The 23,783-nt window shown below is 45.3% G+C and overlaps 1 protein-coding gene across 2 annotated transcripts in view; it reads right to left on the minus strand.

The window, feature by feature from the left end:
- ASNSD1 (asparagine synthetase domain containing 1) overlaps window positions 1–23,783 on the minus strand; it is an 84,164-nt gene that overhangs the window by 42,641 nt on the left and 17,740 nt on the right. Inside the window, exon 1 of one of the 2 annotated variants that reach the window (XM_039494352.1) lies at window positions 7,862–8,366. The exons of the other annotated variant lie outside the window; for it this stretch is intronic. The gene's annotated coding sequence lies outside the window, so the exon portion shown is untranslated. Of the gene's footprint in view, window positions 1–7,861; window positions 8,367–23,783 lie in introns of those variants that run through there. 2 annotated transcript variants of the gene reach the window in all.

Below are 23,783 nucleotides of genomic sequence, written 5' to 3' on the forward strand. Positions count from 1 at the left end.
TGGAGAGTGCAAGTGTGGTTTGGAATCTGCCTTTGGAACTTGTTTCATGATTGTTACAAGCAGCCCAGATGCACAGGTGAGGGTTTTTCTCAAGAATAACTGTTGCTTCAGTTTTATCCAGGTAACTTGGCCCTTCTTATTATCACTAATTTAGTATTGCTGCAATTCTGTAACCCCAAAACATGCCAGAAAGGAAGCCACAGTTTCCACCCAATACTTCCCTCGAGGCTTCAGTTATGCTCTGTAAAAAAGGTTCTTTTTGGAGGAAGTTCACCACTAATATTAATAATATGTATAGCACATTATATCTTCAGAGCTACTAATTAACTCTCAGAACATGCCTGAGAGGCATGTAAATTAGTACTGTCCCCATTTTATAGATGCTTAAACACAGGCACAGAGCAGTTAACTGATTGGCACAAGGGCATATTGTCAATGCCAGAGCCAGGATTGGATATTGGCAGTTCCTAACTCCCAATCTCATGATCAGTCCACAAGACAATGCTGCTTCCCCTTCAAGAATACTATATTCCCTGCTCAAACTTTGGGTGCTGTGGGTTGTAACACAGGACAAATAACCCTTGTTGATAGTTGCCAGCCAGGTGGCAACCATACATTTTAAACAATTCCTGGAAGTGATATGAAGGCAAGTGAAAGGTAAGGTGAAGTTGACATAACACCACTGAGTTCCTGAGGAAACTACAATCCATTGGTGATCATCTAGAAAACACCATCCTAGCCACTATGGATGTAGAAGCTCTCTACACCAACATTCCACACAAAGATGGACTACAGGCCATCAGGAACGGTATCCCCGATAATGTCACTGCAAACCTGGTGGCTGAGCTTTGTGACTTTGGCCTGGTCTACACTACGAGTTTATATTGAATTTAGCAGAGTTAAATCGCATTAACCCTGCACCCGTCCACACAACAAAGCCCTTTATATTGATATAAAGGGCTCTTAATACCGATATCTGTACTCCTCCCCAACGAGGGGAGTAGCGCTGAAATCGGTATTGCCATTTCGGATTAGGGTTAGTGTGGCCGCAATTCGACAGTATTGGCCTCCGGGCTCTATCCCACAGTGCGTCATTGTGACTGCTCTGGACAGCAATCTGAACTTGGATGCACTGGCCAGGTAGACAGGAAAATCCCCGCAAACTTTTGAATTTCATTTCCTGTTTGCCCAGCGTGGAGCACCGATCAGCACAGGTGACCATGCAATCCCAGAATCCAAAAAGAGCTCCAGCATGGACCGTACAGGAGATACTGAAGCTGATCTCTGTATGGGGAGATGAATCTGTTCTATCAGAACTCCGTTCCAAAAGACAAAATGCCAAAGCATTTGAAAAAATCTCCAAGGCTATGATAGACAGAGGCCACAACAGGGACTCAACACAGTGCTGCGTGAAACTTAAGGAGCTGAGACAAGCGTAACGGAAAGCCAAAGAATCAAATGGACACTCACGGAGGGAGGGAGGGGGGACTGAGGACTCTAGCTGTCCCACAGTTCCCGCACTCTCCGAAAACCATTTGCATTCTTGGCTGAGCTCCCAATGCCTAAAGGGTCAAAAACATTGTCACGGGTGGTTCAGGGTATATGTCATCAGCCCCCCCCCCCCGTGTGAAAGAAAAGGGGAAAAAATTGTTTCTCGCCTTTTTTCAATGTCACCGTATGTCTACTGGATGCTGCTGGCAGACATGGTGCTGCAGCGCTACACAGCAGCATCCCCTTCCCTTCCCTTGCCTGACGGACGGCAGATGGTACAGTATGACTGATATCTGTCATTGTTGTCCCATGAGTGCTCCTGGCTGGCCTCAGTGACGTCAGCCGGGGGCGCCTGGGCAAAAATGGGAATGACTCCCGGTCATTCCCTTCTTTAAGCTTTGTCTCCTGGAGATTCAGTCCTGCCTGGAATATCATAGCAGCTGGAGGCTGCCTCCTCCCCATTTTATCTCTGCTTGCAGATGCAACAAAGTCAGTGTTGTTTCTTATTCATGCATTCTTTATTATTTCATCACACAAATGGGGGGATAACTGCCACGGTAGCCCAGGAGGGGTATGGGAGGAGGGAAGCAATGGGTGGGGTTGTTGCAGGGGCACCCCCTAGAATGGCATGCAGCTCATCATTTCTGCGGGATGTCTGGGGCTCTGACCCGGAGCAGCTGTTTGCCTCTCTGGTTCTTTAGTAGACTTGCCTGATATTCTAGGCAGGACTGACTCTACCTTTAGACAAAACTTAAAGAAGGGAGTGACCTGGGGAGTCATTCCCATTTTTGTCCATGCGCCCCCAGCCAACCTCACCGAGGCCAGCCAGGAGCACCCATGACAACAGCAGACAGTACAATATGACTGGTAACCATCTCTGCTAACTTGCAAAGGCAAGGTGATACTGCTGTGTAGCACTGCCGTACCGCGTCTGTCAGCAGCATCCAGTAGACATACAGTGACAGTAGAAAAAGGCTGAACGGGCTCGATGGTTGCTGTGCTATGGAGTCTGCCAGGGCAATCCAGGGAAAAGGGCACAAAATGATTGTCTGCCATTGCTTTCACAGAGGGAGGATTGACTGATGACATTTACCCAGAATCACCCGCGACACTGTTTTGCCCCATCATGCATTGTGACCTCAACCCAGAATTCCAATGGGCGAGGGAGACTACGGGAACTATGGGATAGTTACCCACAGTGCAACACTCCAGAAATTGACACTAGCCTTGGTACATAGATGCACACTGCCGAATTAGTGTCCTTAGTGTGGCCGCGTGCACTCGACTTTATACAATCTGTTTCCAAATACCGGTTTCTGTAAAATCAGAATTATCCCGTAGTGTAGACATACCCTTTGTCCTCACCCACAACTATTTCAGATTTGGGGATGATTTATACCTTCAAGTCAGCGGCACTGCTATGGGTATCCGCATGGCCCCACAGTATGCCAACATTATGGCTGACCTAGAACAATGATTCCTCAGCTCTTGTCCCTTAGGATCCCTACCCTACTACAGGACAGGCCCAACAAAGAAAGTAACAGAATGCCACTAGCCATCACCTAGAGCCCCCAACTAAAACCTCTCCAGTGCATCATCAAGGATCTACAAGCTATCCTGAAGGATGATCCCTCACTCTCACAGACCTTGGAAGACAGGCCAGTCCTCGCTTACAGACAGCCCCCCAACCTGAAACAAATACTCACCAGCAACTACACACCACTCAACAGAAACACTAACCCAGGAACCAACCCCTGCAACAAACCCCATTGCCAACTCTGTCTGCATATCTATTCAAGGGACACCCCCATAGGACCCAACCACATCAGCCACACCATCAGGGGCTCGTTCACCTGCACATCTACCAACGTGATATATGCCATCATGTGCCAGCAATGCCCCTCTGCCATGTACATTGGCCAAATTGGACAGTCTCTATGCAAAAGAATAAATGGACACAAATCAGACATCAAGAATTGTAACACTCAAAAACCAATAGGAGAGCACTTCAATCTCCCTGGACACTCAATAACAGATTTAAAAGTCACCATTCTTCAACAAAAAAATTTCAAAAACAGACTTCAACAAGAAACTGCAGAACTTTGGAATTAATTTGCAAACCTGACACCATCAAATTAGGCTTGAATAAAGACTGGGAGTGGCTGGGTCACTACAAAAAATAATTTTCCCTCTGTTGATAGTCAGACCTTTTTGTCAGCTGCTGGGAATGGGCCACATCCACTTTGATTGAATTGGCCTCGTTAGCACTACAAAAAGTAATTTTCCCTCTGTTGCTATTTACTCTTTCTTGTCAACTGTTGGAAATGGGCTACATTCACCCTAATTGAATTGGCCTGGTTAGCACTGACACCACCCCACACTTGGTAAAGCAACTCCTATCTTTTCATGTGCTGCATATTTATACTTGTTTATTGTATTTTCCACTCCATGCATCTGATGAAGTGGGTTATATCCCATGAAAGCTTATGCCCAAATACATTTGTTTGTCTCTAAGGTGCTACAAGGACTCCTTGTTATTATTACTGATACAGACTAACACAGCTATCCCTCTGAATACTGACCCTGAACTTCAGTGAACTTCAGGCTCACTATCTGAAATGTCCAGTGACGTTCCAAATATCAGCATCAGCCTCTGAAGATTCTCTAGCTATTTGTCCCAGACAAAAACAAACACACCCAAACCGCAAAAGAGCATAGTCACTGACTCAGGGGTTTACTGGTGAACAGAATTACAGTAAAAAATGTGTCATGCTCCTGCTTGAAGAAACTGAAGAGCATACAATAGGATTAATGGGCAAAATAACCATGTCTAACAAACAAATACCTCATGGTATGTCTTGTGTTTCAAACAAAAAGAAAGAACAAAAAAAACCCAAAACCCATGGCTATTGTTGACGCAGCTATTAGTGAACAATTACTGCATGAATTGCATAGAAGAGTATGATTTTAGAAAACAATATCTTAAACAGAGGGCTTCATGATCCTTTCAAACTTCAAGTGGTGATGATAATTAATAAGTGGACTTTTATTGCAACTCAATTCATCGATCTCCAAAGTATCACAATAGTCCATAAACATATAGCTATATGTGAATCATCCACTACCAAAATGCATCCACTTCTGGAGTGGAGTGCAACAGCTATTTAACAATACCCAGCAATATTAAAAATAGTTTAGGATAAGAAGTGAAGAAGAATGCTATATCCAATTTCTGCTGAATGTAACCTGTACCTATTGACTTGTCTTGTGTAGTTTAACTTTAAATGGAGTGAAATACCTGCCTTGCTGCAGTCATTTAGTGTGTGTAGATGTAGTCTGTTAGACAAGAAACTCACACACTGTGTATTCTCTCTTGGAGGTCTTACTTTTGTTCTTTTACTACAAAAGAAAAGGCAATATAAAAAGTGTATTTATGTATGGTTGCTCTTTGTGTATGGAAAAAAGATAACATACTAAGGGGAATTTAGGAAGGCAGAATGTAATCTCCTGAGTTGGTATTTGGTCAGAACACCAGGGTTAACAATCCTACACTTGTACAAAGAGTCATGGAAACTTTATTGACTACAACTGAAAAGGAGCTTGATTTTATGTCTTATCTACCACCCAATCCAATTACCACAATAATGGTAATTGGAGGGATAGCTCAGTGGGTTGAGCATTAGCCTCAATGGGTAATCAATAAACCCCAGGTTGTGAGTTCAAGCCTTGAGGGGGCCATTTAGGGAACTGGGGTAAAAATGTGTCTGGGGATTGGCCCTGCTTTGAGCAGGGGGTTGGACTCCTCAGGTCTAATCTTCAATGATTTGAATGATTTAACACTTCTCTGAGAGGTTGTTTTGTCATTAGGAACTCGTCATTGTGATTTATAGAAAGCAGGGAAATATGGAGTGGCAGCTTTCACACAGGCAAGTGCATATCTACATTCAAATATACAAAACTTCAGAGGGGTCTAATCATGATGTATAAGAGGTAAGGATTGCTAGGCAAATGAACATGAAACTGAAAGAGAGACACTACATACGTGTACGATAGCTTGACACTGGAGTAATGATAATCCATTTCTGAAACTGGAATTAAAAGGTAAGGCCTAGGTAGGGCAAGATTTTCAGAAGTAATTAGTAATTTTGGGTGCCTCATTTTTTGGTGTCCAAGTTGATACCCCTTAAAGTGGCTTGATTCTCGGTGGGTGGATGCTCAGTTGTTTCTGAAAAATCAGTCCCCTTTAGAGGGGTCTCAAGTTGGACACCCAAAAATGAGGTACCCCAAATTAGTAGGCATTTTTGCAAATCTTGATTATCTGTATTCAGAAAAAACCCTTGGAAATTAAATTGGTCTGGGTTATTCAGCTTCAGAGATCAATTGACATAAAGTACATCATCTTATTATAAAGCAATTCAAATCTAACAATTAATCTTTCAGACATCTTGAACTTCAGTTTATCAGTATTCCATTTTCCTATGAGATTTTTCTTGGTGTTAACTATGGGCCAGATTTGGAGAACTCTTACTCATGTGAGTAGTCCCATTGACTTCAGGGGGTTTATATGCATAAACAAGGACAGCAGCTGTCTTTGCTGTTTTGCCAGCCAAGGCAGAAAAAGTTTTTCACGCTCCCTCCCACCCTGTGAGCAACCGGGAGTGGGGGGAAGGCTGACCAATCAGCAGAGCAAAAATGGCCACCTGATCAGAGAAGTGCAACAAACAAACAAACAGAGAAGTGCAGCAATATGGCACCCCAGGGCTACTGCCCTGCTCACCCACTCCTAAAACTGGCGCTGTGTAACGGCTACTCACATGAATCAGAGTTTGCAGGATCATGCTCTAACTGAGAATCTAAATCACAGTTTGTGTTCATTAGTTCTTTGGAAGGTCTGAAGGGGAGTGGACAAAATTAGTTTCAATGGCTGATTTAGAACAGGAGAGAAACATCTGCCAGATTCATAAGAAACTTGCTGGCTGAGTTCGGAGTTGGCAGCAGACCCTCTGCAGTTTTGGTAGATTAGTTCACAGTTAAAATCTAAACACTTTAATGAACAACTGCACTTATTTTTCTCATACCAGAATTGTGAAAATTAAGACGCACTTCCCTGAATGTATTGAGAAATCAGTTTTATTTATAATTTGAAATCACATTTGGTATTTTTGAGCATAGTGGAAGCTGCTGCCTTCTTGTAAATTAAGGGTATTTGCAAGGCTAGCAGTACAAGAGCTCAATGAGACCCTGGAAATCAGTGTCCCATTTACTCTGCTGATGGCTAATAATCATCAGAGTCCAAATTCTGCTATCCTTACTCATGCCAGTAATCCCATTGAAGTGTCTTTGGTGACTACTGCTTACAAGAGCAAAGTGATTAAGATTTAGCTCCAAAAGAACTTTTTGGTTTCAATGTATGATTTCCATAAGGATCATAGAGAGCCCCATCCTGCAAGCCTCATGCAGGCAGAACTCCCACTGGTTTCAACAGAATATATGGGCAACTATGGATCCTTGTTTTAGAACATAGTGCTGTAGTCTACAGTAATTGTCCCAGACCCTGCAGTAATACTATTTAAAGCTGTAGCATTTTGGATCTTTGTTGCAGAATACGCGGGAGTGGGGGGTTTGTTTGTTGCAGATTCAGGTGAGGAATCCACAGTTAAACTCTAAAGAAACAAGATCCATTTCCAGATTAATATCACTCATACTAGTAAAGAGAAACACAGAGGAAGATAAATACGAGATATGTAGTCTGCAGCATTTCTCAGTAGGTTGTTTTTCAGTCTTTGTCACAAGGTGTCAACTGTTGTTTAACATTACAGGGAAGCAGAAAAACAGGAATGAGTTAGGGCTGAGCTCTGGTTAAGATGCTTTCAGTTTCTTTAAATCACTTCGGTGTTCTGCCTTATGAAATCATTAATGAACATCCAGCAGCAAGGACAATACAGAATATTGCACATTAAAGAGATGGAAGATAATGTGGGAGCTGTAAATGGTGCAATAAAATTATACATTAAGAAGAGCCCCAGGAGAATCATTAGGAATTAAAATATAGCTAATTATGTGATAGAGATACTGAGCTTGATTGTAGGGCAACATCTCTATTTACGTAATATTTAGATTAAGGATGGACAAACTTGCTCAGATAAAAATCAGAACAGATTAGAATCTATGTTTCAAACTCAACCCTATTCCAAACCTTTTGTGCTTTCAGTTAGGTCCTGATCCAGAGACCAGGGCAGGCAATAGAAAGATACCTTCTGACTTGAATCGGCTGTGGTTCAAACCCTAACTAAATCTGTATTTGATATGAGGGTATTTTTACTTGAGAATGGAGATTCCTAAATATACTTAGCTACATTGTAAATCTTACCTTCCATATCCCCATGAGACCCACAAGTTTTCTGACACACAGAAGAACACTTCAAAATAATCTTGTTTCATCGCCTGGGAGTGGTGGATTGAGAAGTTCTGACTCCTGGGTTTCAAGGAAATCCTTAAACAATGTTGAATTTTGTGCTAATAGCTTGGTAAAGAGATTACTGCAAAAAGGTAGGTGTTTTATGCAATGTTATTAGCCCCAAGACATATGAGGAACCACATCATGTGATAGCTTTGTTTCTCTTCCCATTCTCCCTGCAACACTGAAACAACATAAAGTAATGCAAGGCTGTGTACAATTTTGCATTAACAGTAGAGTACATTGGAGTTATTGGGGCTCTGTCTATGTGATGCTCCTTGCAAGATCAGGTCCTAATGATAAGAAACCACTATTATGAATACCTGGTCTTCAGAGCAAAGAATCTGGAAGTTATTTATGAAATAAGCCTTAGGTTGGTATTGGGACCAATATTATATAAAATATTTATTAATGATTTAAAGGAGAAAAGTTGCAAAATCTGCACATGACTTTATGGGTGCATCTACACTGCAGGGTTGGGGTTTTTTTGGCAGCACATAGCATGCATACACACATTGCCCCCCAGCATGGGTGTAAGTAGCAAAGAAGATGGTGAAGCATGGATTAAAAATATATAAGCTAATTAATTTTATAAGCATTACCAACATTTTTTCATTCTGTAGGCTAAAATAAGGGTAAAATAACGTAATGCTTCATGATACAGTATAAGCTGATCAGCTGTGGGGGTCAGGAAGGAATTTTTTAATCTCCCAGGCCTCCCTCTGCACAGATACATGCATGTAAAAATATTGAATTTCATAGCTGGCACTAACAGAAGTTTCCGTCTGCTTCTGTAGCATCAGCTATTGGTCAGTCTGGAGCCTGGATGCCAGACTCTATGTCCATGTGTTCTGATCCAGTATGACAAATCCTATGCTCCAGTAGCTAATGTTTCTATTAAAAGGGCAAAAAACAAAGGAAACAGAAGGGGACAATCCTGTGCCTTGTGGCCTTGGGCTGGACCTACATAAAGCTAATTCTTAAGTAAATACAATGAAATATTTTAATAAATGACAGTTCTTTCTTTTCACATAAAAAGATTGGCACTTGTTGGCAACACTATTTTTAATTCATCATTAATTCTGAGGTTGTCAGTGCAGTAAACAGAGTGATTACAAAATAACTGGATTCAAATCAGTGTTCTTTTGCAATCAAATTTTGAGGTTAAAGAGTTTCCTTGTTTCTTTTCTTTTTTGTTACTGAAACATTTAACGTGCACTGTTTAGCAACAAAGATATTAAAATGAAGCCTGGAGGAGTTTTAATCACTCACATTTCTAATGAATCCCTCACTTATTCATATTCAGAAATAAGATTCTATTACTCTGTACACAATAGTTCAATTTTCAAATTAGCAATGGGGTGCAGTTTCCTACTTAATTTCTGGTGTTTGGAATAGCTGTAAAGCTGGTTTGAAATGGCATTTGCCTTATCTGATGCATGCAAAGGTGATCTGGAAATAAAAGTGATTCACTGATATTTTATTCTATAATTCTTACATTTTTTCATCCAGACAGTAATTTTTTTGTTAATGAAATCATTGCTTACTCATCAGCCTGTATGGTAAATGAATGATTCCATGAGCCAGGTTCATCTTTAGTGTAACTCTACTGAACATGGTTGAACTCAGTGGTTGAATTTAATGTTATACCAGGGTTGAATTTTGGTCTGTTGTATTCAAGTTATTTTATATTATATTTCATTTAAAAAATATTTTTCATATATTAAGCAGGCTTCTTATTTTTCTATATTGGAGTTACTGCTCTACATTATTAAGTTGTGAAATAAAACCTCACCCCAGAGAATTGAATGGAAATTTTAATCTAGCACTCCATCTCTTATGCATTTCCTGTCCTAAACTTTTGGGTAGTATTGATTTGCACTGTTGAACAGCTGCTACATTCCATCCCAGAATGGCTGCATTTTGCTTGTGGATGAAGTGATTCCTATATGCAGACAGAGCTAAATTCTGTCCTGGGGTATGCTGCCCTAAAGGAGACGAAGGTGATCAGGAACAGTCAACATGGGTTCACCCAGGGCAAGTCATGCCTGACCAACCTGATTGCCTTCTATGATGAGATAACTAGCTCTGTGGATATGGGGAAAGCGGTGGACATGCTACATCTTGACTTTACTTAAGCTTTTGATATAGTCTGCCACAGTATTCTTGCCAGCAAGTTAAAAAAGTATGGACTGGATGAATGGACTAGAAGGTGGATAGAAAGCTGGCTAGATTGTCGGGCTCAACGGGTAGTGATCAATGGCTCCATGTCTAGTTGACAGCCAGTATCAAGCGGAGTGTCCCAGGGGTCAGTCTGGGGCCGGTTTTGTTCAACATCTTCATTAATGATCTGAATGATGGGATGGATTGCACTGGACTCTCAGGAAGTTCACAGATGACACTAAGCTGGGGGAACAGGTAGATACACTGGAGGGTAGGGATAGAATCCAGAGTGACCTGGATAAATTGGAGGATTGGGCTAAAAGAAATCTGATGGGGTTCAACAAGGACCAGTGCAGAGTCCTGCACTTAGGAGGGAAGAATCCCATACACTGCTACAGGCTGGGGACCAACTGGCTAAGTGGCAGTTTTGCAGAAAAGGACCTTGGGATTACAGTGGATGAGAAGCTGGATCTGAATCAACAGTGTGCCCTTGTTGCCAAGAAGGCTAATGGCATATTGGGCTGCATTAGTAGGAGCATTGCCAGCAGATCGAGGGAAATGATTATTCCCCTGTATTTAGCACTGGTGAGGCCACATCTGGAGTACTGCGTCCAGTTTTGGGCTCCCCACTACAGAAAGGATGTGGACAAACTGGAGCAAGTCCAGCGGAGGGCAACAAAAATGATTAGGGGGCTGGGGCACATGACTTATGAGGAGAGGCTGAGGGAACTGGGCTTATTTAGTTTGCAGAAGAGAAGAGTGAGTGAGGATTTGATAGCAGCCTTCAACTACCTGAAGGGGGGAGTTCCAAAGAGGATCGAGCTAGGCTGTTCTCGGTGGTGGCAGATGACAGAACAAGGAGCTATGGTCTCAAGTTGCAGTGGGGGAGGTCTAGGGTGGATATTAGGAAAAGCTATTTTACTAGGAGAGTGGTGAAGCACTGGAATGCTTACCTAGGAAAGTGGTGGAATCTCCATCCTTAGAGGTTTTTAAGGCCCAGCCTGACAAAGCCCTGGCTGGGATGATTTAATTGATGTTGGTCCTGCTTTGAGCAGGGGGTTGGACTAAATGACCTCCTGAGGTCTCTTCTAACCCTAGTCTTCTATGATTCTATATCCATCCAATCACAAACCTCTACAAAAGGTACCAAATAAGCCTATCTCCAAACAGCTCTGATGATACAAGCTGAGGAAACATCCTGGTTCATAAAGCTAGATTTGGATCATTTGCTAAAATCTACAGAGCTGTTGCTGTACAAAACTGTTTCACAGAGTCAAGTGGCACTACTGCCAATATGGGCCTGGTGAAGAGCCAAACTGCCTAACGCAATAGACTAGGCAAAGAAGATAACTCAATAATATTGCATAATATTATTGCATAATATTGCACTTTTCTTGGCATTCTGGTTGTAAAGCATGATCTAACTTCCTGGGATTACTCTGGTCTGTTTCAATTGCATGGAGTTTGTTGGAAACTGTGTCAAGTATTTTAAATTTTCATAGGCAAAAAATGCTAGCAGATGCTTTCTCTTCCAAGTGTAAGTCATGAAATCAAGCAACAATTAATTGATCTTGTGGTATAAGAGTAATCAAATTTCTGCTCAATAAGATGATACTCCACCCTTATTCAGAGTAATAGGATATGTTTATTTCAGGCTGTACCACTCACCACATTATGCTCAATGAAATGCAGGACTCCCCCGCCATGTGGTAGGTCTAATCATATATGGGAGGACATAGCCATGGACGAGTTTGTCATTAGAAGTTTTTTGTTATAAGATTTATGATCTTCTATCAATAGCTCCCTGTTATGAGTCAGTCTTTCTATGGGTGATTCTGAAGAGTCAAAATATTTAGTCACATATTTTCTATTGATTTCCATTTTCATAAAGCTGCAGTCTTCTTGAGCTAGTGCTTCTGTGTAACTTCAATATGTGTATGCCTTGAGTTAATGGAATAAGAGGATAGCAGAAGTAAGTCGTTCCAAGAATGTTTGGCTTTATGAGGTTGGTAATATAGCTGGTTAAAAATTTTCAACACAAAGTCTTTTTAATCTCCAAACCTGCATAAGGCAGTGGTCCTGTGGTCATATAATTAAAAACTATCATAATGCATATGAAGAAAGGGACTGAATTATGGTTGCACAGGCAACCTGAATTCTGACTTTTCCTAACTTTTGAGTGCTTGATTTTGCAACCTTAATAATGTTTGTTTAGCCCAATGTTTTTGGATATAATATAAAAATATTATAAATAGGTGCATATGAAAAATAGGTGTATAGCATATAGTACATATTTATTAAATCTTATATTAATTCTTTTACCTATGGTATTATGTTCTCTTTAGTATCCTAGTAGCTGTGAAATTATTGCCAAGAATAACTTAGATTGAAAGATCTTTCTTAGTAAAAGTGGTCACATGGCAATCAGTATTAGCTGTAACACAATGTACTGTACATACTTTTAAGCCCTAAGTAATAAAAATTCTTGAAGGAACCAACCAAAGTCCTTAAGACTGACTTCCATGCCCTGAGATCAGCATCATTAGGTGTTGGTAAAAAAGGATCATCCTCTTTCCTGACTCTTTTGATGGAGTTGGAATTAGTGCGGTAGTTTCTTAAAAATGAAAATATACAACACTTCTATCAAAGTGTGTGTTTTAAGAGTCTTCCTTTCAGTGCCGGGCTCGCTACAGGAAAGGCTCCTTGTTTTCTGTTGTCCCCTCTGGTTGAACAAACGAGGGTACCTACTGAATTTAAACACTATTTGGTGGTCTTTTCCTGAGCACAACTCCCTTGTGGTGGCTTCCACCTCAAGATAGGTGTGAGGGCAAGAAAGAAGGTTGTGGACTGTCTGCCTTCAATACTCTTGTCTATTCACTGAAAGAGAACACATCTTGATGGCTCTCTCTGCTGAGCCCACCTACCTTCATACTATTTAAACCACTGGCAGAAAAGGGGAACAGCATGAATCTGCCTTTTTTGGACAGGACATATTCTGACACTGCATTGAGAGTTCCTCTAAAATCAGTCAGCCTCAGATCTAGTAATGCTGTATAATACAATGGTTTGATATGATTATCATTCTCTTGTAGTTAATCTTACATTATAAAATGGTACCACAGCATTGCACCAAGATACTATATAACATTTCCAATATGTCCTGCCCGAGAGCTTGAAATCCTGGAAAAAGAAGTAAAAGTGAGCGTCATGGGGTCCACTCACCGCAGATGGTACCTCCTGCTGGTCAGTCTGGGAATCAGCTCTCTTCAGTTCCAACGCCCCCTTCCGCTTCTTGCTGTATGCTCTATTGCCGCTCTCTCTCACAGCAACTCCATCTTTGTGCCTTGGCCCTCCAGCCAGGTCACTCTACATATTTCTTCAATCTGGGGTATCAAAGTCTTTCCTCACTATCAGTCTCTGGCCATCTTCCCATTCACTGCCCCCATGCCACCCCCTCAGTGGTTGGCAGGGGAACCCAGGCCCACCCTCTACTCCAGGTTTCAGCTCAGGGACCCTTTAATCTGCAGCCAAGGTGTGTTCCAGCTTTACTACCTTTCCCTGAGCCCTTTCCTTACCTTCTATCTCTCCCCCCTCCTCTGGGTTTGCCAACCTCACAACTCCCTCTTCCCAGGGAGTAACTGTAAGCTGCTGGTTCTAAACCAGTGGTACACGTACCCCTGGGGATATGCAGAGGTCTTCTAGGGAGTACATCAGTTCATCTAGATATTTGCCTAGTTTTACAACAAGCTACATAAAAAGCATTAGCAAAGTCAGTACAAACTAAAATTTCATACAATGATTTGTTTATACTGTTCTATATTCTATACAGTGAAATGTAAGAACAATATTTATATTCCAATTGATTTATTTTATAACTAAATGGTAAAAATGAGAAACCAAGCAATTTTTCAGTAATAGTGCACTGTGACACTTTTGTATTTTTATGTCTGATTTTGTAAGCAAGTAGTTTTTAAGGGAGGTGAAACTTAGAGGCACGCAAGACAAATCGGACTCCTGAAAAGGTTGAGAGTCCCTGCTCTAAGCTACTTGCTTCTGTAGCCCCAAACACACCTCCCTTCTCCCAGGGAGTGTCTGCAGCCTTTCTTCCAGCTGCTCTCAGCTACCGGGCTTTATACAGCCCCTCTTCCATCCTGTCCATATAAGCCTCATTTAATTTATCCCTGCTCCCTGGCTCCTCCTCCATGTGCACCCTGGAGAGTTAACCGGCACAGCTAGCCACCTTAACCCCTTCAGGGCTTGTGTGGTGTGGACACCCCATCACATTAAGCAATGGTGGTTTGTAGCAGGGTGGTCACCTGCTCCGGCCCTGAAAGGATTACAGCCAGCCCTGAGAGAGGGCTGGGGCTGAAGGAAAAGCCTAGGTGAAAGGCATCCACAGTTGGGGCCACATCCCAATCAGGCCACAGCTAGCACTAAAAAAGACTGGGAGCCAAGTACTCAGGCAGTCTCTCTCTAGATGCTGAGAGGGATGGGCCTGGCCGCTGGGAGCTGGGCAGGGTACCTAGATTGGAGCAGGGCTGGGGAGCTCCAGACTGGAAAACCCCCAGACTGCAGGCCTTGCTAAAGGCTGGAAAAGGTACTGGGGTTGCAGAGGGTCAGCCCAAGGGTAGGCAGAGGCAGCAGGTTTAAACCCTCCTTGCTGATGATGAGTGGCAATTATACTGCAGTCCACCCCAGTGAGTGGGGGCTAGAAGGTGACTGGCAGTAGCCAAAGACTGAGGCAAGATGGGGATAGGGGGTTCCCTGGGGAGGGGAGGGGAGACCCAGAGAGACTGTGGGGTACTGCAGGGGGAAGAATCCCGGCAGAAGGAGCACTGGGGTCTGGGAGGGACATGGGGGCAAGCAGCAAGGTGAGACACTGGCCTGCAGAGGGTGCTCCAGAGGCTGGTGAGCTAATTCCCTGGATGACCAGCAGGAGGTGCCGCAGGGGTGAGTCCTCATCCTGTTACATGGTTGTACTGAATGTTTCCACAAAAGGGAAGATGGGGAGATTTAGGGGGAACATGTTAGTGTTAAGGTCACCACTAAGTAAGTGGCTTGGTCTTTGTGTTCACCCCATTGCTTTACTGCAAACAAGCAGACCCTCAGTTAGTTGAAAGGTGACAAATTTAAAAATTGATAAAAAGAAATATTTTTAATGCAATGTGCAACTCACCGATGCATAAGATTATGGAGGCTAATAACTCAACAAGACTAGATGGGACTTAGGTCTGACCCATTATGGCACTCCTTTGTTTCCTGCACTGGGTCTTTTATATGTGCTGCTGTGAAGAGAACCAACACAGAGCACCACTTCTTTGCATGTAGGGGTGTAGCGTCCCCCTCTGAGGCCTTTCCATGGCCTGTCATCTTTTCCAGCACAGCAGAACTGCTGTGACTATACTGTATTTTAAACCTTGCATATCTGGGCAAGGTTATTAGCTGGGCAGGATTTCCCTCTCGCTGTATAAAAACAGCATCTGCCATTACTAGTCTGTCTAGAAAACAAACGACAAAATTTGCGAAGGAAGCAGGTGCCTGGGGCAGCCAATGAAAAGGGACGGCAGTGCACCCATGTCAGGGCAGCACATCCGGATCAGCGGCATTTCGGCGGCAGGTCCTTCACTCGCTGTCTTGCTCCTCAGCGGCACTTCAGTGGCCGCTCGATCAGGTTCTTCTTCTTTTTTTTTTTTTCTCGCCGCTTGGGGCAGCAAAAAAGCTGGAGCCGGCACTGTCTACACAATGCTGAGCACTCTGGCCACAATTGAGAAAACTTGGGCAGTTTTTATGTCTATTTTAATTAAAGGACATAAATTCCTGCCAGAATAATAAGCATAAACAGGAACATGTCTATTTTAATTAAATGTAGACAAACTTTTCCCCATAGTATAATTTACATAGTCTTTAATGAAATAACTCAAATACTTAAAATAGATATGGTATAATACCTTATAGTCCTTATATATTTCCCTGACTCCTTCCCCAGCTGCTGCTCCTGTTTTATTCAGTTTCTCCTGCTGCTCAGAAAGCAAAATGCATGACATAAAAACCTAAGAACGGCCATACTAGGTCAGACCAATGATCCATCTAGCCCAGTATCCTGTCTTCCAACAGTGGCCAGTGCCAGGTATTTCAGAGGGAATAAACAGAACAGGTAATCAAGTGATCCATCCCCTGTTGCACATTCCCAACTTCTGGCAAACAGGCTAGGGACACTTCAGAGCATGGTTTTGCATCCCTGCCGTCCTGGCTAACAGCCATTGATGGCCCTATCCTCCATGAACTTATCTAGTTCTTTTCTGAACCCTGTTATAGTCTTGGCCTGCATAACATCTCCCAGCAAAGAGTTCCACAGGTTCACTGTGTATTGCGTGAAGAAATGCTTCCTTTTGTTTGTTTTAAACCTGCTGCCTATTAATATCATTTGGTGACCCCTAGTTCTTGTGTTATGAGGAGTAATAACACTTCCTATTTACTTTCTCCACACCAGTCATGATTTTATAGACATCTGTCATATTCCCCCTTAGTTGTCTCTTTTCCATGCTGAAAAGTCCCAGTCTTATTAAGCTCTCCTCATATGGAAGCTTTTCCATACCCTTAATCATTTTTGTTGCCCTTTTCTGTATCCTTTCCAATTCCAATATATCTTTTTTGAGATGGGGTGACCAGATCTGCATGCAGTATTCAAGATGTGGGCGTACCATGGATTTATAGAGAGGCAATATGATATTTGCTCTCTTATTATCTATCCCTTTCTTAATGATCCCCAACATTCTGTTTGCTTTTTTGACTACTGCTGCATACTGAATGGATGTTTTCAGAGAACTATCCACAATGACTCCAAGATCTCTTTCTTGAGTGGTAACAGCTAATTTAGACCCCACCATCTTATATATGTAGTTGAGATTATGGTTTCCAATGTGCATTACTTTACATGACCTCTTATTCCAGAGTTCCTGTTAATGCTTATTATTCTGGCAGGAATGATCCCACAGCTGCTTCCCCTCCTTCCATCAAATGACCCTGGAGACCAAAGTACTGATTCTTCAAGAGGATCAGAATACTTTTGATTCCTACTCAGTGGAGGGTGATGAGCTCAGCACCCACCCAGGTGACTGGTAGCCAAGAGACTTGAAGAGTCATGTACACCACAGAAATGGTTTAGCTTTGTGGGGCGGCAGTGCCATATGCTATTGCTTTACAATTTCAAGAACAAAGGTTTTTAAAAGTCACTTTAAAATGTTGCTGCTTCATATTTTAATTGTGTTCTTATTATGTGTCACATTGCTATATCCCATACCATCTATCACATGCCGAATCTGAACACTCAGCCAATCTCAGCCAATTATAGCCCACTGACAGGACAGAAGAGCAGGCACAGGCTACTAACATGACTGCAAGTGGGTGGAGGAGCAGACATTGCCACTGGCTTCCAAGCTGGAAAAAAATGGCTACTCACCTTCTCGTAACTGTCTTTCTTAGAGATATGTTGCTCATATCCATTCCAATTAGGTGTGTGTGCGCCATGTGCACAGTGGTCAGAATGTTTTTCCCTTAGCAGCACCTGTTGGGTCGGCTCTGGAGCCCCCTGGAGAGGCACCTCCATGGCAGTGAATATAGGTACCTACCAACCTGCTGCCTCCCCCAGTTCCTTCTTGCCAGCTACTCCGACAGAGGGGAAGAAGGGTGGGTTTGGAATGGATATGAGCAACACATCTAGAAGAACAACAGTTATGAGAAGGTGAGTAATCGTTTTTTCTTTTTTGAGTGTTTGCTCATATTGATCCCAATTAGGTGACTCCCAAGCCCTACCCCGGAGGTGGGGTCGGAGTTATGGAATCGCTGACTGAAGCACTGCTCTACCCAGGGGCGGCTCTAGACATTTTGCTGCCCCAAGCAGGGCGGCATGCCGCGGGGGGCGCTCTGCCGGTCGCCAGTCCCGCGGCTCCAGTGGACCTCCTGCAGGCATGCCGCCCTCCCAGCGACCGGCAGAGCACCCCCAGCAGCATGCCGCCCCAAGCACGCGCTTGGCGTGCTGGGGTCTGGAGCCGCCCCTGGCTCTACCGAATGCTGCATCACCTCTGGCATGCTGGGTGATGGCGTAATGAGAGGTGAATGTATGAACCAAGGACCATGTTGCCGCCATTCAGTTCTCTTGAATAGGAACCTGGGCGAGGAACGCCACCGTTGAGGCCTGCGCCCTTGTGAAATGTGTCATTAGTGCTGAGGCTGGAATCTTAGCTAACTCGTAACACATCCAGATGCAAGACGTGAGCAATATGAGATCCTCTGTGATGAGACCGGGAATCCTTTCATCTGGTCTGCCACCAATATGAACAGCTGGTTCGACTTCCGAAATAGCTTTGTGCGCTCGATGTAAAAAGCCAGTGCTCGATGAACATCCAGTGCATAGAGCCTCTGGTCTAGGCTATTGTGAGGCTTAGGATAGAATACTGGTAGAAAAATGTCAGGTGGTGTGGAATTGGGACACCACCTTTGGAAGAATGGCAGGGTGAGTTGGACCTTGTCCTTACAGAAAACTGTGTTGGGGGGGTTCAGAGGTGAGGGCCTTTAACTCAGACACCCTCCTCGCTGAGGTAATGGTTACCAGGAAATCTACCTTCCATGGTAGGTAGAGGAGCGAACAAGTCGCCAGTGGTTCAAATGGGGGCCCCATTAATCTGGAGAGGACCAGGTTAAGGTCTCATGCCGGAACCGGTTGTCTAACTTGCGGGTACAGATTTTCCAGACCCTTAAGGAAACGGCCGACCATGGGGTTGGCAAAGGAATGCTGGCTGCTCCTGGGTGGAAGGCCAAAATGGCTTCCAGGTGCACGTTAATGGATGATGGTGCTAGACCCTGCTGTTCCAGGTGCTCCGGGATGAGCGGTATGGGCGCCTGTAGTGGGGGTGTGCAGCCTTGAGTACACCAGAATGTAAACCTCTTCCACTTAGCCAGGTAGGTAGCCCTTGTGGAGGGTTTTCTGCTACCAAGTAAGACCTCCCTCACTGGCTCCAAGCACATGAGCTCTATGGGGTTTAGCCATGAAGCTTCCAGGCTATAAGATGGAGGGACTTGAGGTTGAGGGTGTTGAAGGCAACCATGGTCTTGGGTGATCAAGTCCAGGAACAGGGCCAACATGATCGGGGCGTCCCCTGACAGCTCCAGGAGTGTGGTGTATCAGTGTTGGCGAGGCCACACTGGTACCACCAGTATAACGGCCGCCTTGTCTCTGCGAATCTTGAGCAGGACCTTGTGTACGAGTGGGAACTGTGCGAATGCATACAGCAGACATCCCATCCAGGGGAGGAGGAACATGTCCGCAAGTGAGCCTAGGTTGTGCTTCTAAAACGAGCAGAATTACAGGCACTTTCTGTTGCCTCGTGTGGTGAACAGATCAACCTGGGGAGCTCCCCACCTCTGGAAAATGTTGTGTATGATGTCTGGGTGGATAGACGATTCACGGTTGTGGAATGATCTGCTGAGGCAGTCCACTAGCTCATTCTGGGCATCTGGGAGGTAGGACACTTCCAGGTGAATGGAGTGGCTAGGCAGAACTCCCACAAAAGGCGGGCTGGGCTCCACCCTGCTTGTTGATGTAAAACATCGCAGTTGTATTGTCCGTCATAACCGCCACGCACCGGCCTTGCAGCTGGGCCTGGAAGGTTTGGCACGCTAGTTGGACCGCCCTCAACTCTTTGATGTTGATATGAAGCAAGGGCCCGTCCTGAGACCAGAGGCCCTATATCTGAACATCTCCCAGGTGCGCGCCCCATCCCACCACTGACGTGTCCATTACCAGGGACAGAGAGGGCTGAGGTCTGTTGAAGGGGACTCCCTAGTACACTTTTGAGGATCAAGCCGCCATCGGAGGGACTCGAGTACTTGCACCGGAATGGTGACCACAGAGTCTAGGCTGTCGCACCTCGGATGGCAAGGCAAGCTTGGATAGGTCTGAGCCTCAGTCTGGCATCTGTACCATGTATGTGCATGCCGCCATGTGGCCAAGAAGACTCAGGTACTCCTTTGCTGTAGTGGTAGGGTACTGTCTGAGGCCTTGTATGATGTCAGTCATCGCTGGAAGCGAGCATCCGGCAGGAACGCCCCAGCCAGACTGAGTCCAACACTGTACCAATAAACTCTATTCTTTGGGTCGGTAGCAGGGTTGACTTGTTCACGTTGAGAAGGAGACCCAACCTGTTGAAGGTTGATTTGATGAAGCATAGCTGAGACTCAACCTGTTCCCTGGAACAACCCCTGAGCAGCCAGTAATGAAGGTATGGGTATACCTGCACCTGCCTCCGATGGAGGAAGGCTGCTACGACTGACATGCACTTGGTGAACACTCAGGGGGCTGTTGCCAGGCCGAAGGGGAGGACCATGAACTGGTAATGGTTGTGGTTGACCACAAACTGGAGGAATTGTCTGTGAGCAGGCCGTAGGGATATGTGGAAGTACGCATCCTTGAGGTCGAGGGCAGTGTCAGTCTCCCGGATCCAGAAAGAGAATAATCACACTTAGGGAGACCATGTGGAACTTCAACGTTTTCATGAATCTGTTGAGGTCTCGCAGGTCTAAAATGGGTCTGAGCTTTGGAAATTAGGAAATATCAGGAGTAGAATCCCTTGCCCCATAGCTCCTGAGGAACCTCCTCCACTGCCCCTGAGGTGAAGAGCATCTGCACCCCCTGTATAAGGAGATGCCTGTGAGAATGGTCCCTGAAGAGGGATGGGGGGCAAAGCAGTATTGGAGGGAATATCCCACTTCTACCATGTGGAGAACCCAGCAGCCCAATGTTATTTGGGACCAAGCATGGTAAAAGTGGGACAGACTGTTGAGAAAACAAGGGTAAGGATCTGGTGCTGTGGCTGGTGCACCATCCTCAGGCACACCTTCAAAAGGCCTGCTTTGAGCCCGAAGAAGGCGTAGTCGGGCCCTGGCCTTGGCCCTGGCTGGGTGGAAGATGGGACGGCTTGTGCCTGCCATTCCTGCCCAGCTTTCTCTAGAAATCCTGCCTCAGCTGAGGGGGATAGGAGCGCTGTTGCAGCTGGGGCTTAAAATGTTTACCTTGGGTTGCTGGTGTGTGCATGCCCAATGACTTCATAGTAGCCCAGGACACTTTAAGGCTGTGCAGCCTGGAGTCCGTTTGCTCCATGAAAAGGCCTGCACTATCAAACAGCAGGTCCTGTAGTGTTTGCTACACTTCCGGGGGAAGCCTGGATGCCTGAAGCCATGAGCTTCTTCTCATAGTGATGCCCAAGGACAGGGTTCGTGCGGCAGAGTCCACAGCGTCCAGTGAGGCCTGTAAAGAGGTCCACGCCACTGCCTTGTCCTTCTCCACTATTGCCGCAAACTCTGATCTCAAGTCGGTGGCACCAATGCTTTAAACTTCAACATGGAGGTCCATGAATTCAAGTTGTACCTGCTGAGGATAGCTTGCTGGTTATCTATCCTCAGCTGCAGCCTCCCAGTAGAATGGACCTTTTGGCCAAAAAGTCTGTCTTTTTCGACTCCTTAGACTCTGAAGTCGGTCCCTGTTGCCCGTCTCGCCTTCTCATTCACTGCAGACACCACTAACGAGTAGGGTTGCCGGTGCGAGAAGAGATACTCATACACCTTCGAGGGTAAGAAGTATATCCTCCCCACCTTCTTGGCTGTCGAGGGAATGGATGCAGGGGTTTGCACAGAGTTTTGATGTTGTTTTGGATTGTTTTTATGAGGGGCAAAGTGACCCTGGATGGCCCTTCCGGTGTCAAAATGTTGACCATGGGGTCCTCAGACTCAACCACCGCCTCTGCCTCCAACCCCATGTTGCAGGCATCCTGTGTAGCAGGTCCTGATGGGCCCTGCTATCAATGGGGGGGCGCTCCCTAGGCTGAAGCCCTGCCAGCACTTCATCCAGCAATGAAGATGACAAAGCCAGAGGTGGCGCCGGGCCCTCCTGTCCTTCCCACTCTCTGCTGTTGTCCTGTTTGCCACTGTGGCTCTCGGTGCTGATCCTCTCAGAAGGTGCTGGGGATCAGCGCTGCTCGGCTGGTGCTGGGAACCAGTGCCGCTCAGCCAGAGCCGGAGACCAGTGCTGCTCCATCTGTGCTGGGAACCGGTGTTCCGGTGCCAGTGATGGGGAGTGATACCTAAATGGAACTGGGGAAACCCCATCTGGAAACTGATGCCAAAGAACAGTGCCATGATGGCGGTGTCAAGGAGCAGTGCCATGGGGGGAAGTGCCATGTTGGTGAAAGTCACTACCTCATCCTGGCAAGTTTTCTTCTAGACAGTGCCGCTCGCTGCGGTGCCAGAGGCCTGTTTGTGCCAGCCAGGAACTGAGGTGCTGTCATGGCCTCAAAAGTGTCTGGGATGGAGGGGAGCTCCAACTCCTCCACCTGGCACTCCCGGTCAGGAGAGTCTATGGGCACTGGACTCAACGGACTCCTTTGAGGGACTGAAGACAACAGTGCCATCTCCTGCAACTCCGGCACCAGGTGCTCCTGCATTGGATGCACTCTGGTTGCGCCAGCTGGCACTGCTGTCTTTGGCGCAGGGGAGCAGCCTCTGTCCGTCTTTCTGTGCTGCTTGTGCAGCACTGGGGAGTGGGAGCGGTGTCAAGTTGCCTCCATGGGCTTCGATGCCATGGAGCACCGGTGTCAAGGGTCTCTTTGGCCAGAGTCCTTCCTCAGCACCATATCACACATAGAGGCCGGAGCACTCTGCATGGATGCACTCGGTGCCAGACCCTGTTGGCCTGAGGACGAAGAGCTGTCTCCATCAGGATCTGCTTGAGCCTCAAGTCTCGCTCTTTCATTGTCCTTGGGTGGAACGCCCTGCAAATTTTGCACCTCTCTGTCTGGTGCACTTCCCCCAGACATTTAAGGAAAGAGTTGTGGAGGTCACCCATTGGCATGGGCCTGTAGCAGGTTCCGCAGGGCTTAAACCCATGGGACAGAGGCATGCCCCATAGCCCAGGGGAAGGATATGGGGGGGACACACAACACTCCAACTATTCCTATCACTAACTAACTCAACTAACTACTTAACAACTATAAACTAAGAACTATGAGCTATAACAAATAACAAGCTAAGGGAAGCACTTGAGAAGCAAGCGACCGCAGTTCCCACAACCATCACTGGCGGTAAGAAGGAACTGAGGAGGCAGCAGGTCAGCAGGGACCTATATTCACTGCCATGGAGGCGCCACTCCAGGGGGCTCCACAGCCGACCCGATGGGTGCTGCTAAGGGAAAACTTTCCGACGACTGTGTACGAGGCATGCACACACCTAACTGGTATGGATATGAGCAAACATGAAGAAGAACACGCACTTATTTGCAGGAGAGACAGATGAAGAAACAGCATGGCTAATACTGCTCAGCACTGCTCTTGACTGTGACCTTTCTGGAAGTTTAGTGTAGGGAAACTCAGACACATCAAATATTAACAAATTGAGACCATTATACTTTTGTTTTGGTTGGCAGATGGAGGTGATGGGGGAGGGTGTTAGATGGGTCAGCTTGCAGGTTTTCTCTAGCATATTGCCTAATTGAAAAGCTTGATTCTGCAAGGGTTAAATGGTATTTGAGGGTATGCAGCACCTCACAGGAGATGCTCAGAACCTGCTAGGATCTGGCCCAGAACTTCACCTCGCTGATTCACCTGAAACATACCTGTATGGGGTC

This window comes from Mauremys reevesii, linkage group 11, assembly GCF_016161935.1.
Source record: "Mauremys reevesii isolate NIE-2019 linkage group 11, ASM1616193v1, whole genome shotgun sequence".
Taxonomy (NCBI): domain Eukaryota; kingdom Metazoa; phylum Chordata; order Testudines; family Geoemydidae; genus Mauremys; species Mauremys reevesii.